The 14,209-nt window shown below is 36.8% G+C and overlaps 1 long non-coding RNA gene across 1 annotated transcript; it reads right to left on the reverse strand.

Moving 5' to 3' along the window:
- Positions 1 to 12,606: 12,606 nt before the first annotated feature.
- Positions 12,607 to 14,019, reverse strand: LOC137834731 (uncharacterized). Its single transcript, XR_011084947.1, has 2 exons — positions 13,512 to 14,019; positions 12,607 to 12,997 (listed from the first exon to the last, which is right to left on the reverse strand). It is a non-coding gene; the product is annotated as an uncharacterized lncRNA (long non-coding RNA).
- Between the last annotated feature and the right edge of the window lie 190 nt (positions 14,020 to 14,209).

Raw genomic sequence — 14,209 nt, forward strand, 5'->3', positions numbered from 1 at the left:
TTTCGGGAGAATTTTTCAGAAATTTTGTGCAAACCAAGGCTATCCTCTACCAAAACTTACGAAGTTTCGCCCTACTTCCTGAAATATTTTTCTGGGTCCGTATTGCGCTGAAAAAATTCAGACAAGTACTTTCATATGTTGTTTGCACCCAGGTAAGGAGGCACCTCCATAAACAAATCAGAAAAAGAAGATATGGGGAAAAAAAGCAGGACGTTTTGTTTTCGGAAAATCAGTTTTGTTCACTCTCGGTCTGGGACTTACTACGACTTAATCCTTTGGTATTTCGGTATGATATTTTTACCAGATGTTCGTTACTTTGTCTACTGAGTTTAGGCTGAGATTTGAACCCCAGACTCGTCCCACAAGATTGGAAATAAATTTTTTATTCATCACTACCAGGGCCGAAAGGAAGGTTCGTTTGTGTGTGAAATTGTTTGATTTTTTTCGTGGGTGAATACTCATCCATTTGACCTGAAATTTGTCGCGTTTTGTCCCAAATTCAGTGGAGATTCTTACGTGGAATTTCAGGAAAAAACTATTTCGAGAGAATTTTTCAGAAATTTTGTGCATACCAAGGCTATATCCTCTACCAAAACTTGTGAAGTTTCGCCCTACTTTCTTAAATTTTATTTCTGGGTCTGTATTGCGCTGAAAAAATTCAGACAAGTACTTTCATATGTTGTTTGCACCTAAGTAAGAAGGCACGTCCATAAACAAATCACAAAAAGAAGATACGGGGGAGAAAGCCAGGACGTTTTGTTTTCGGAAAACCAGTTTTGTTCACTTTCAGTCCGGGACTTACTACGCCCTACTCCTTGGGTATTTTGGTCTGAAGATTTTACCAGACGTTCGTCACTGTGTCGACTGAGATTTCAGCCCCAAACTCGTCCCACAAGATTGGCAATAAATTTTTCGATCATCACTGCCAGGGGCGAAAGGAAGGTTCGTTTGTGTGTGAAACTGTTTCATTTTTTTCGTGGGTTAATACTCATCCGTTTGACCTGAAATTTTTCGGGTCTTGTCCCAAATTCAGTGGAGATTCTTACGTGGAATTTAAGAAAAAAACTATTTCGGGATAATTTTTCAAAAATTTTGTGCAAACCAAGGCTATACTCTACCAAAACTTGTGAAATTTCGCCCTATTTTCTAAAATTTTATTCTGGGTCCGTATTATGCTTAAAAATTCCAGACAAGTACTTTCATATGTTGTTTGCACCCAGGTAAGGAGGCACGTCCATAAACAAATCACAAAAAGATGATACGAGGGAGAAAATCCAGGACGTTTTGTTTTCGAAAAACCAGTTTTGTTCACTCTCGGTCTGGGACTTACTACGCCCTACTCCTTCGGTATTTTGGTCTGAAGATTTTACCAGAGGTTCGTCACTGTGTCGACTGAGTTTTGGCTGAGATTTGAGCCCCAGAATCGTGCAACAAGATTGGCAATAAATTTCTCGATCATCACTGCCAGGGCGAAAAGGAAGTTTCTTTGTGTGTGAAACTATTTGATTTTTTTCGTGGGTGAATACTCATCCGTTTGACCTGAAATTTGTCGCGTCTTGTCCCAAATTCAGTGGAGATTCTTATATGGAATTTAAGCAAAAACTATTTATGGAGAATTTTTTTGAAATTTTGTGCAAACCAAGGCTATCCTCTACCCAAACTCCTGAAATTTCGTCCTACTTTCTGAAATTTTATTCTGGGTCTGTATTACGCTGAAAAAAATTCAGACAGGACGTTTTGTTTTCGAAAAACTAGTTACGTTCACTCTCAGTCTAGGACTTACTACGCCGTACTCCTTGGGTATTTTGGTCTGAAGTTTTTACCAGACGTTTGTCACTGTGTCTAATGTGTTTTGGCTAAGATTTGAGTCCCAGACTCGTCCCACAAGATTGGCAATAAATTTTTCATTCATCACTGCCAAGGCGGAAAGGAAGGTTCGTTTGTGTATGAAACTCATTGAAGTTTTTCGTGTGTGAATACTCATCCGTTTGACCTGAAATTTGTCGCATTTTGTCCTGAATTCAGTAAATATTCTTACGTGGAATTTCAGGAAAAAACTATTTCGGGAGAATTTTTCAAAAATTTTGTGTAAACAAACGCTGTCCTCTAACAAAACTTGTGAAAGTTCGCCGTACTTTCGGAAATTTTATTCTGGGTCTGTGTTGCGCTGAAAAAATTCAGAAAAGTAATTTCATATGTTTTTTGCACCCAGGTAAGTAGGCACGTCCATAAACAAATCACAAAAAGAAAATACGGGGGAGAAAATCCAGGACATTTTGTTTTCGAAAAACCAGTTTTGTTCACTCTCGGTCCAATACTTACTACGTCGTACTCCTTGGGTATTTTAGTCTGAAATTTTTACCAGATGTTTGTCACTGTGTCTACTAAGTATTCTCTGAGATTTGAGCCCCAGACTCGTCCCACAAGATTGGCAATAAATTTTTCGATCATCACTGCCAGGGCAGAAAGGAAGGTTATTTGTGTGTGAATATGTTTGATTTTTTTCGTGGGTGAATACTCATCCGTTTGACCAGAAATTTGTCGCGTCTTGTCCCAAATTCAGTGGAGATTCTTAAGTGGAATTTAAAAAAAAAAAACTATTTCTCGAGAATTTTTCAAAAATTTTGCGCAAACCAAGGCTCTTTACCAAAACTTGTGAAATTTTACCCAACTTTCTGAAATTTTATTATGGGTCCGTATTGCTTTGAAAAAAAATTCAGACAACTACTTTCACATGTTGTTTGCACCTAGGTAAGGAGGCACATCCATAAACAAATAACAAAAAGAAGATACGGGGGAGAAAAGCAAGGATGTTTTGTTTTCGGAAAACCAGTTTTGTTCACTCTCGGTCCGGGACTTACTACGCCCTACTCCTTGGGTATTTTCGTCTGAAATTTTTACCAGACGTTCCTCACTGTATCGACTGACTTTTGGCTGAGATTTGAGCCCAACACTCGTCCCACAAGATTGGCAATAAATTTTTGATTCATCAGAGCCAGGGCCGAAAGGAAGGTTCGTTTTTGTGTGAAACTGTTTGATTTTTTTCGTGGGTGAATACTTATCCGTTTGACCTGAAATTTGTCGCGTTTTGTCCGAAATTCAATGGAGATTCTTAAGTGGAATTTCTGGAAAAAACTATTTCTGGAGAATTTTTCAGAAATTTTGTGCAAACCAAGACTATCCTCTACCAAAACTTGTGAAATTTCGCCCTACTTTCTGAAATTTTATTCTCGGTCCGTATTACGCTGATAAAATTCAGACAAGTACTTTCATATGTTGTTTGCACCCAGGTAAGGAGGCACGTCCATAAACAAATCACAATAAGAAGATACGGGGGGAAAAGCAAGGACGTTTTGTTTTTGGAAAACCAGTTTTGTTCGCTCTCGGTCTGAGACTTACTACGCCTTACTCGTTGGGTATTTTGGTCTGAAATTTTTACCAGACGTTTGTCACTGTGTCTACTGAGTTTTGGCTAAGATTTGAGCCCCAGATTCATCCCACAAGATTGGCAATAAATTTTTCATTCATCACTGTCAGGGCCGAAGGGAAGGTTCGTTTGTGTGTGAAAATGTTTTAATTTTTTTGTGGGTGAATACTCATCCGTTTGACCTGAAATTTATCGCGTTTTGTCCGAAATTCAGTGGAGATTCTTACGTGGAATTTCAGGAAAAAAACTATTTCGGGAGAATTTTTCAGAAATTTTGTGCAAACCAAGGCCTACCAACACTTGTGAAATTTGTACCTACATTCTGAAATTTTATTCTCGGTCCGTATTGTGCTTAGAGAATTCAGACAAGGACTTTCATATGTTCTTTACACCCAGGTAAGGAGCCACGTCCATAAGCAAACCACAAAAAGAAGGTACGGGGGAGAAAAGCAAGAACGTTTTTTTTTCTTCAGAAAACCAGTTTTGTTCAGTCTCGGTCCGGCACTTACTACGCCTTACTCGTTGGGTATTTTGGTCTGAAATTTTTACAAGACGTTCGTCACTGTGTCTACTGAGGTTTGGTTGAGATTTGAGCCTCAAACTCCTCCCACAAGATTGGCAATAAATTTTTCATTCATCACTGCCAGGGCCGAAAGGAAGGTTCGTTTTTGTGTGGAACTGTTTGATTTTTTTCGTCGGTGAATACTCATCCGTTTGACCTGAAATTTGTCCTGTTTTTTCCCAAATTTAGTGGAGATTCTTACGTGCAAATTCAGGAAAAAACTATTTCCGCAGAATTTTTCAGAAATATTTTGCAAACCAAGGCTATCCTCTAGCAAAACTTGCAAAATTTCTACCTACTTTCTGAAATTTTATTCTGGGTCCGTATTGCGCTGAAAAAATTCAGACAAGTACTTTCATATGTTGTTTGCACCCAGGTAAGGAGGCACGTCCATAAACAATTTACAAAAAGAAGATACGGGGGAGAAAAGTCAGGACGTTTTGTTTTCGGAAAACCAGTTTTGTTCACTTTTGGTCCGGGACTTACTACGCCCTACTCCTTGGGTATTTTGGTCTGAAGATTTTACCAGACGTTCGTCACTCTGTCTACTGAGTTTAGGCTGATATTTGAGCCCCAGACTCGTCCCACAAGACCGGAAATAAATTTTTCATTCATCACTGCCATGGCCGAAAGGAAAGTTCGTTTGTGTGTGAAACTGTTTGATTTTTTTCGTGGCTAAATACTCATACGTTTGACCTGAAATTTTTCGCGTTTTATCCCAAATTCAGTGGAGATTCTTACATGGAATTTCAGGAAAAAAACTATTTCTGGAGAATTTTTCAGAAATTTTGTGCAAACCAAGGCTATCCTCTACCAACACTTTTGAAATTTCGCCATACTTTCTGAAATTTTATTTTCGCTCCGTATTCAGCATAAAAAATTCGGACAAGTACTTTCATATGTTACTTGCACCCAGTTAAGGAGGCACGTCCATAAACAAATCACAAAAAAAAGATACTGGGGACAAAAGCCAAGACATTTTGTTTTAGGAAAACCAGTTTTGTTCACTCTAGGTCCGGGACTAACTACGCCTTACTCCTTGGGTATTTTAGTCTGAAATTTTTACCAGACATTCGTCACTGTGTCTACTCAGTTTTGGCTGATATTTGAGCCCCAGACTCGTCCCAAAAAATTGGCAATAAATTTTTCATTCATCTCTGCCAAGGCCAAAAGGAAGGTTCGTTTGATTTTTTACGTGGGTGAATACTCATCCGTTTGACCTGAAATTTGTCGCGTTTTGTCCCAAATTCAGTGGAGATTCTTTCGTGGAATTTTAATAATAAAATATTACGGGAGAATTTTTCAGAAATTTTGTGCAAACCAAGGCTATCATCTACCAAAACTTGTGAAATTTCGCCCTACTTTCGAAATTTTATTCTAGGTCCGTATTACGCTGAAAAATTCAGACATGTACTTTCATATGTTGTTTGCACCCAGGTAAGGAGGCACGTCCATAAACAAATCACAAAAAGAAGATACGGGGGAGAAAAGCCAGGACGTTTTGTTTTTGGAAAACCAGTTTTGTTCACTCTCGGTCTGGGACTTACTACGCCTCACTCCTTGGGTATTTTGGTCTGAAATTTTTACCAGATGTTCGTCACTGTGTCTATTGAGTTTTGCTGAGATTTGAGCCCCAAACTCGTCCCATAAGATTGGCAATAAATTTTTCATTCATCACTGCCAAGGCCGAAAGAAAGGTTCGTTTGTGTGTGAAATTGTTTGATTTTTTTGGATAGTGAATACTCATCCGTTTGACCTGAAATTTGTCGCGTTTTGTCCCAAATTCAGTGGAGATTCTTACGTGGAATTTCAGGAAAAAACTATTTCGGGAGAATTTTTCAGAAATTTTGTGCAAACCAAGGCTATCCTCTAGCAAAACTTGTGAAATTTCGCCCTACTTTCTGAAATTTTATTCTGGGTCCATATTGCGTTGAAAAAATTCAGACAAGTACTTTCATATGTTGTTTGCACCCAGGTAAGGAGGCACGTCCATAAACAAATCACAACAAGAAGATATGGGGGAGAAAAGCCAGGACGTTTTGTTTTCGGAAAACCAGTTTTGTTCACTCTCGGTCCGGTACTTACTACTACGCCTTACTCCTCGAGTATTTTGGTCTGAAATTTTTACCAGACGTTCGTCACAGTGCCTACTAAGTTTTGGCTAAGATTTGAGACTCAGAATCGTCCCACAAGATTGGCAATAAATTTTTCATTCATCACTACCAGGTCCGAAAGGAAGGTTCGTTTGTGTGTAAAACTGTTTGATTTTTTTCGTGGGTGAATACTCATCCGTTTGAACTGAAATTTGACTCGATTTTTTCCCAAATTCAGTGGAGATTCTAACGTGGAATTTTTGGAAAAAACTATTTCGGGAGAATTTTTCATAAATTTTGTGCAAACCAAGGCTATCCTCTAACAAAACTTGTAAAATTTCGCCCTACTTTCTGAAATTTTATTTTGGTTCCGTATTGAGCTGAAAAATTCAGACAAGTACTTTCATAAGTTGCTTGCACCCAGGTAAGGAGGAACGTCCATAAAAAAATCACAAAAAGAAGATACGGGGGAGAAAAGCCAGGACGTTTTGTTTTCGGAAAACCAGTTTTGTTCACTCTCGGTCTGGGACTTACTACGCCTCACTCCTTGGGTATTTTGGTCTGAATTTTTTACCAGATGTTCGTCACTGTGTCTATTGAGTTTTGCTGAGATTTGAGCCCCAAACTCGTCCCATAAGATTGGCAATAAATTTTTCATTCATCACTGCCAAGGCCGAAAGAAAGGTTCGTTTGTGTGTGAAATTGTTTGATTTTTTTGGATAGTGAATACTCATCCGTTTGACCTGAAATTTGTCGCGTTTTGTCCCAAATTCAGTGGAGATTCTTACGTGGAATTTCAGGAAAAAACTATTTCGGGAGAATTTTTCAGAAATTTTGTGCAAACCAAGGCTATCCTCTAGCAAAACTTGTGAAATTTCGCCCTACTTTCTGAAATTTTATTCTGGGTCCATATTGCGTTGAAAAAATTCAGACAAGTACTTTCATATGTTGTTTGCACCCAGGTAAGGAGGCACGTCCATAAACAAATCACAACAAGAAGATATGGGGGAGAAAAGCCAGGTCGTTTTGTTTTCGGAAAACCAATATTTTTCACTCTTGGTCTAGGACTTACTACGCCTTACTCCTTGGGTATTTCGGTCTCAAATTTTTACCAAACATTCGTCTCTGTTTCTATTGAGTTTTGGCTTAGATTTGAGCCCCAGACTCGTCCCACAAAATTAGCAATAAATTTTTCATTCATCTTTGCCAGAGCCGAAAGGAAGGTTCGTTTGATTTTTTTTCATGGGTATTCACTCATCCGTTTGACCTGAATTTTGTCGCGTTTTGTCCCAAATTCGGTGGAGATTCTTACGTGGATTTTCAGAAAATAACTATTTCGGGAGAATTTTTCAGAATTTTTGGGCAAACCAAGGCTATCCTCTAACAAAACTTGTGATATTTCACCCTACTTTCTGAAATTTTATTTTGGCTCCGTATTGAGCTGAAAAAATTCAGACAAGTACTTTCATATGTTTCTTGCACCCAGGTAAGCAGGCACGTCCATAAACAAATCACAAAAAGAAGATACGGGGGAGAAAAGTCAAGTCGTTTTGTTTTCGGAAAACCAGTTTTGTTCACTCTAGGTCCGGGACTAACTACTACTTACTCCTTGGGTATTTTGGTCTGAAATTTTTACCAAACGTTCGTCACTGTGTCTACTGAGTTTTGGCTGAGATTTGAGCCCCAAACTCGTCCCACAAGATTGATAATAATTTTTTCATTCATCACTGCCAGGGCCGAGAGGAAGGTTCGATTGTGTGTGAAATTGTTTGATTTTTTTCGTTGGTGAATACTCATCCGTTTGACCTGAAATTTGTCGCGTTTTGTCCCAAATTCAGCGGAGATTCTTACGTGGAATTTCAGGAAAAATCTATTTCGGGTGAATTTTTGAGAAATTTTATTCAAAACAAAGGCTATTCTCTACCGAAACTATTGAAATTTCGCCCAACTTTCTGCAATTTTAATCTTGGTCCGTATTGCGTTGTACAAATTCGCATAAGTACTTTCATATGTTGTTTTCACCCAGATAAGGAGGCACGTCCATAAACAAATCACAAAAAGAAGAAACGGCGAAGAAATGCCAGGTCGTTTTGTTTTCGGAAAACCAATATTTTTCACTCTTGGTCTAGGACTTACTACGCCTTACTCCTTGGGTATTTCGGTCTCAAATTTTTACCAAACATTCGTCTCTGTTTCTATTGAGTTTTGGCTGAGATTTGAGCCCCAAATTCATCCCACAAGAATTCCAATAAATTATTTATTCATCATTTCTAATGCCGAAAGGAAGGTTTGTTTGTGTGTGAAACTGTTTGATTTTTTTCCTAGGTGAATACTCATCCGTTTGACCCAAAATTTGTCGCATTTTGTCCCAAATTCAGTCGAGATTCTTACGTGGAATTTCAGAAAAAAAAACTATTTTGGAAGAATTTTCTAGAAATTTTATTGAAAACAAAGGCTATCCTCTACCGAATCTCGTGAAATGTCGGCCTACTTTCTACAATTTTATTCTGGGTCCGTATTGCGTTAAAAAAAATTCGCACAAGTACTTTCATATGTTTTTTTCACCCAGGTAAGGAGGCACGTCCGTAAACAAATCACAAAAAGAAGATACGGCGAAGAAAATCCAGTACGTTTTGTTTTCGGAAAAGCAGTTTTTTTCACTCTCGGTCTGGGACTTACTAAGCCTTACTCCTTGGGTATTTCGGTCTCAAATTTTTTCAGACATTCGTCACTGTGTCTATTGTGTTTTGGCTAAGATTTGAGCCCCAAATCTGTCCCACAGGATTTGCAATATATTTTTTATTCATAATTGCCATGGCCGAAAGGAAGGTTCGTTTGTGTGTGAAACTGTGTGATTTTATTCCTAGGTGAATATTCATCCGTTTGACCCGAAATTTGCCGCGTTTTGTTTCAAATTCACTCCAGATTCTTACGAGGAATTTCAGGAAAAAACTATTTCGGGAGAATTTTTCAGAAATTTTATTGAAAACAAAGGTTATCCTCTACTGAAACTCTTGAAGTTTCGCCCTACTTTCTACAATTTTTTTCTGGGTCCGTATTTCGTTGAAAAAATTTGCACAAGTACTTTCATATGTTGTTTTCACCCAGGTAAGGAGGCACGTCCGTAAACAAATCACAAAAAGAAGATACGGCGAAGATAAGTCAGAACGTTTTGTTTTCGGAAAATCAGTTTTTTTCACTCTCGGTCTGGGACGTGCTACGCCTTACTCCTTGGGTATTTCGGTCTCAAATTTTTACCAAACATTTGTCACTGTGTCTATTAGTTTTGGCTGAGAATTGAGCCCAAAATTCGTCCCACAGGATTTGTAATAAATTATTTATTCATCACTTCCAGGGTCGAAAAAAAGATTCGTTTATGTGTGAAACTGTTTGATTTTTTTCCTAGGTGAATACTCATTCGTTTGACCCGAAATTTGTCACATTTTGTACCATATTCAGTCAAGATTCTTATGTGGAATTTCAGGAAAAAACTATTTCGGAAGTATTTTTCATAAATATTTTTGAAAAAAAGGCTATCCTCTACCAAAACTCGTGAAATTTCGCCCTACTTTCTCCAATTTTATTCTGGGTCCATATTGCGTTGAAAAAATTCGCACAAGTACTTTCATATGTTGTTTTCACCCAGGTAAGGAGACACTTCCGTAAACAAATCACAATAAAAAGATACGGTGAAGAAAAGCCAAAACGTTTTGTTTTCGGAAAACCAGTTTTTTTCACTCTCGGTCTGGGACGTGCTACGCCTTACTCCTTGGGTATTTCGGTCTCAAATTTTTACCAAACATTTGTCACTGTGTCTATTAGTTTTGGCTGAGAATTGAGCCCAAAATTCGTCCCACAGGATTTGTAATAAATTATTTATTCATCACTTCCAGGGTCGAAAAAAAGATTCGTTTATGTGTGAAACTGTTTGATTTTTTTCCTAGGTGAATACTCATTCGTTTGACCCGAAATTTGTCACATTTTGTACCATATTCAGTCAAGATTCTTATGTGGAATTTCAGGAAAAAACTATTTCGGAAGTATTTTTCATAAATATTTTTGAAAAAAAGGCTATCCTCTACCAAAACTCGTGAAATTTCGCCCTACTTTCTCCAATTTTATTCTGGATCCATATTGCGTTGAAAAAATTCGCACAAGTACTTTCATATGTTGTTTTCACCCAGGTAAGGAGACACTTCCGTAAACAAATCACAATAAAAAGATACGGTGAAGAAAAGCCAAAACGTTTTGTTTTCGGAAAACCAGTTTTTTTCACTCTCGGTCTGGGACTTACTACACCGTACTCCTTGGGTATTTCGGTCTCAAAATTTTACCAGACATTCGTCACTATGTCTATTGAGTTTTGGCTGAGATTTGATCCCCAAATTCATCTCACAAGATTTGTAATAAATTTTTTATTCATCACTGTCATGGCCGAAAGGAAGGTTCGTTTCTGTGTGAAATTGTTTGATTTTTTTTCTAGGTGAATACTCATCCGTTTGACCCGAAATTTTTCGCGTTTTGTCCCAAATTCATTCGAGATTCTTACGTGGAATTTCAGGAAAAAACTATTTTGGGAGAATTTTTCATAAATTTTATTGAAAACAAAAGCTATCCTCCACCGAAACTCCTGAAATTTCGCCATTCTTTCTGCAATTTTATACTGGGTCCGTATTGCGTTGTAAAAATTCGCACAAGTACTTTCATATGTTGTTTCACCCAGATAAGGAGGCACGTCCGTAAACAAATCACAAAAAGAAGATAGGGTGAAGAAAAGCTAGGATGTTTTGTTTTCGGAAAACCAGTTTTTTTCACTCTCAATCTGGGACTTACTACGCCTTACTCCTTGGGTATTTCGGACTCAAATTTTTACCAAACATTCGTCACTGTGTCTATTGAGTTTTGGCTGAGATTTGAGCACAAAATTCGTCCCCCAAGATTTTCAATAAATTTAATATTCATCACTGCCAGAGCCGAAACGAAGGTTCGATTGTGTGTGAAACTGCTTGATTTTTTTCCTAGGTGAATACTTATCCCTTTAACCTGAAATTCGTTGTATTTTATCCAAAATTCGGTCGATATTTCAGGAAAAAACCATTTGGGAAGAATTTTTCAAAATTTTTATTGAAAAAAGGCTATCCTCTACTGAAACTCGTGCAATTTCGCCCTACTTTTTGCAATTTTATTCTGGGTTCATATTGCGTTAAAAAAATCTGCACAAGTACTATCATATATTCTTTGCACCAAGGTAAGGAGGCACATCCATAAACAAATCACAAAAAAAAGATACGGAGAAGAAAAATCAGGACGTTTTGTTTTTGGAAAACAAGTTTTGTTCACCCTCGATCTGGGACTTACTATGCCTTACTCCTTGGGTATTTCGGTCTCAAATTTTTTCCAGACATTCGTCACTTTGACTATTGAGTTTTGGCTGAGATTTGATCCCCAAATTCGTCCCACAAAATTTGCAATATGTTTTTTATTCATCACTGCCTGTTCCGAAAGCAAAGTTCTTTTGTGTGTGAAATTGTTTGATTTTTTTCCTAGGTGAATACTCATCCGTTTCACCTGAAATTTGTCGCATTTTATCCCAAATTCAGTCGAGATTATTACATGGAATGTCAGAAAAAAATATTTCAGAAAAACTTTTCATTAATTTTATTGAAAACCAAATCATCTACCGAAACTTGTGAAATTTCGCTCTACTTTCTGCAATTTTATTGTAAGTCCGTATTACGTTGAAAAAAATCGCACAAGTACTTTCATATGTTGTTTGCACCCAGGTAAGTAGGCACGTCGTTAAAAAATCACAAAAAGAAGATACGGGGAAGAAAAGTCAGGTCGTTTTGTTTTCAGAAAACCAATTTTGTTCACTCTTGGTCTTGGACTTACTACACCTTAATCCTTGGGTATTTCGGTCTCAAATTTTTCCCAAATATTTTTCACTGTGTCTATTGAGTTTTGACTTAGATTTGAGCCCAAAATTTATCCCAGAAGATTTGCAATAAAAATTTTATTCATCACTGCCATAGCCAAAAGGAAGGTTTGCTTGTGTGTGAAACTTTTTTATTTTTTTCCTAGGTGAATACTCATCCGTTTGACCTGAAATTTTTCTCGTTTTGTCCCAAATTCAGTTGAGATTATTGCGTGGAATTTCATAAATAAGTATTTCAGGAAAAAATTCAGAAATTTATTGAAAACCAAGACTATCCTCTATTGAAACTCGTGAAATTTTATCCTACTTTTTGAAATTTTATTCTGGGTACGTATTGCATTGAAAAAACCTACCATTGTCATAGTTTAAAATCAAAACTAATGATAAAAGTCATGTAAACAACCTTTAGACATCTTATGTGGATGTTAACACTTGAAAAATTCTCCAAGAAAAAACCTATATAAAACAGATTCATATTCTCAAACACTACAAAATTCTCACAAATCTAGTTCTATTCAATATTTAAGTGTAAATTTATGAGAGATTTCTTACTTATAGAGAGATATTCAACTATTTACAAATGGGTAAAAAACAACATGAATACAAACTTTAGTGATTACACTAATGTAAACACAAAACAATAAAAGTCATGTAAACACCCTTGAGACATCTTAAGCAGATGTTGACACTTGATAATTTCTCCAAAAAAAAAACTATATAAAACTGATCTCTACTCTCAAACACTACAAAATTCCCACAAATCTAGTTCTATTCAATATTTAAGTGTAAATTTATGAGAGATTCCTATATATAGAAAGAAATTCAACTATTTACATACAAGTTATTATAGATGTGCAAACAAGAACATGTCTTAACTTTTCGTTCAAATTTATAGAAATTTATCATTCAAACTTTCACTTTTTTAACAAAAACCATATCTTAGTAGGATTGGAAAGAAACGTATTTGAAGTTGAATGCACCTGTTTGCAGAAAAAACAAGAATAATTTAGTGAACATTTAAAGAAGTGTTTAATAAAAAACCAGAATGTGTACAGAACAAAACACTATGCACCAATTGATACATTTTCACTACCTTTCAAGTATATTAGATATTACAGGAAATATCATGCTCTCTTAATATGGAACAATTACCCAACTTTTTAAGAAAAAACATGTGTCTTAGCACAGTAGGATTGAAAGAAATTTGTTGAAGTTACTTAAATGTGCTAGTTTGAACCAAAACAATAATAATTTAGTAACAAACAAGTAAATTGATGTCGCTTGATATCAAAGAAGTGCTTAATGATGCTTACTAATCAGGATCAGAATGTATGCAGGAGAATGACATACCTTAAAAGGTAATTCATGAAAATCTATAAAAAAGGAACTGCAAAACCTTTTTATCTTAATCCATTCAAAATCTTTGGTATTAAGAATATAGCTTAATTTTATTCAATCAAATGTTCAACCCTATAAAAGCAGCTACAAACATACCATTAGCCGGGATTTATGAGCCTTTGAAGGGTTAGGTTTGTTGAATTCCCGTGCTGCAGAGAACCACTGAGAAGAAGGAGGATTTATTCGAATTTTCTGTAAACTTTCCTCCCTCCTGTGCTTTAGATTCTCTATGTCAATTGTTATGGGCATGTTCTCTGCCTCATCAGTTCTTCTGCAGAATACAGTAATAACAAACAATTGATTATCTCAGGAAATGTTAGAATGTAGAAATAACTTGCAGTGAACGCTCCAATGAATTCTTCTTCTTTGACCTCGCTCCCCATTCTCCAGCTCCTGGATGAGAAGGCAGAGGCAAAGGATAACTGAGGAAGTGGAGGCGAGCGGGGGAGGTGGACCAGCGAGCATCAAAGGCGGAAGAGCAACCGAGTTACTGGGGATTATTAATCAAAACACGGATTTACACGATAAACCACTCACAGATGTTTCACCTCTCAACACAATTCAAAATACCAAGAATTGGGAAAATAGAAAACCAAAAGAAAAGCTTGGAACCTTTTTCCACGAGCAATTAAAGAACAATAAAATACAGGAACAATACTATTCAAACAAGAGCACTGTTCCAATAATATTCAAAACATTATACAAGGTGACAACAAGAGGTAAACAAACCGTCATAAGGAGTATCCGGTGTGCGGCACACACATTCCTTGATATCACTAGCATTCACCCTCTGC

Source organism: Phaseolus vulgaris, chromosome 5 (assembly GCF_000499845.2).
Source record: "Phaseolus vulgaris cultivar G19833 chromosome 5, P. vulgaris v2.0, whole genome shotgun sequence".
In the NCBI taxonomy this organism is placed as follows: Eukaryota; Viridiplantae; Streptophyta; class Magnoliopsida; order Fabales; family Fabaceae; genus Phaseolus; species Phaseolus vulgaris.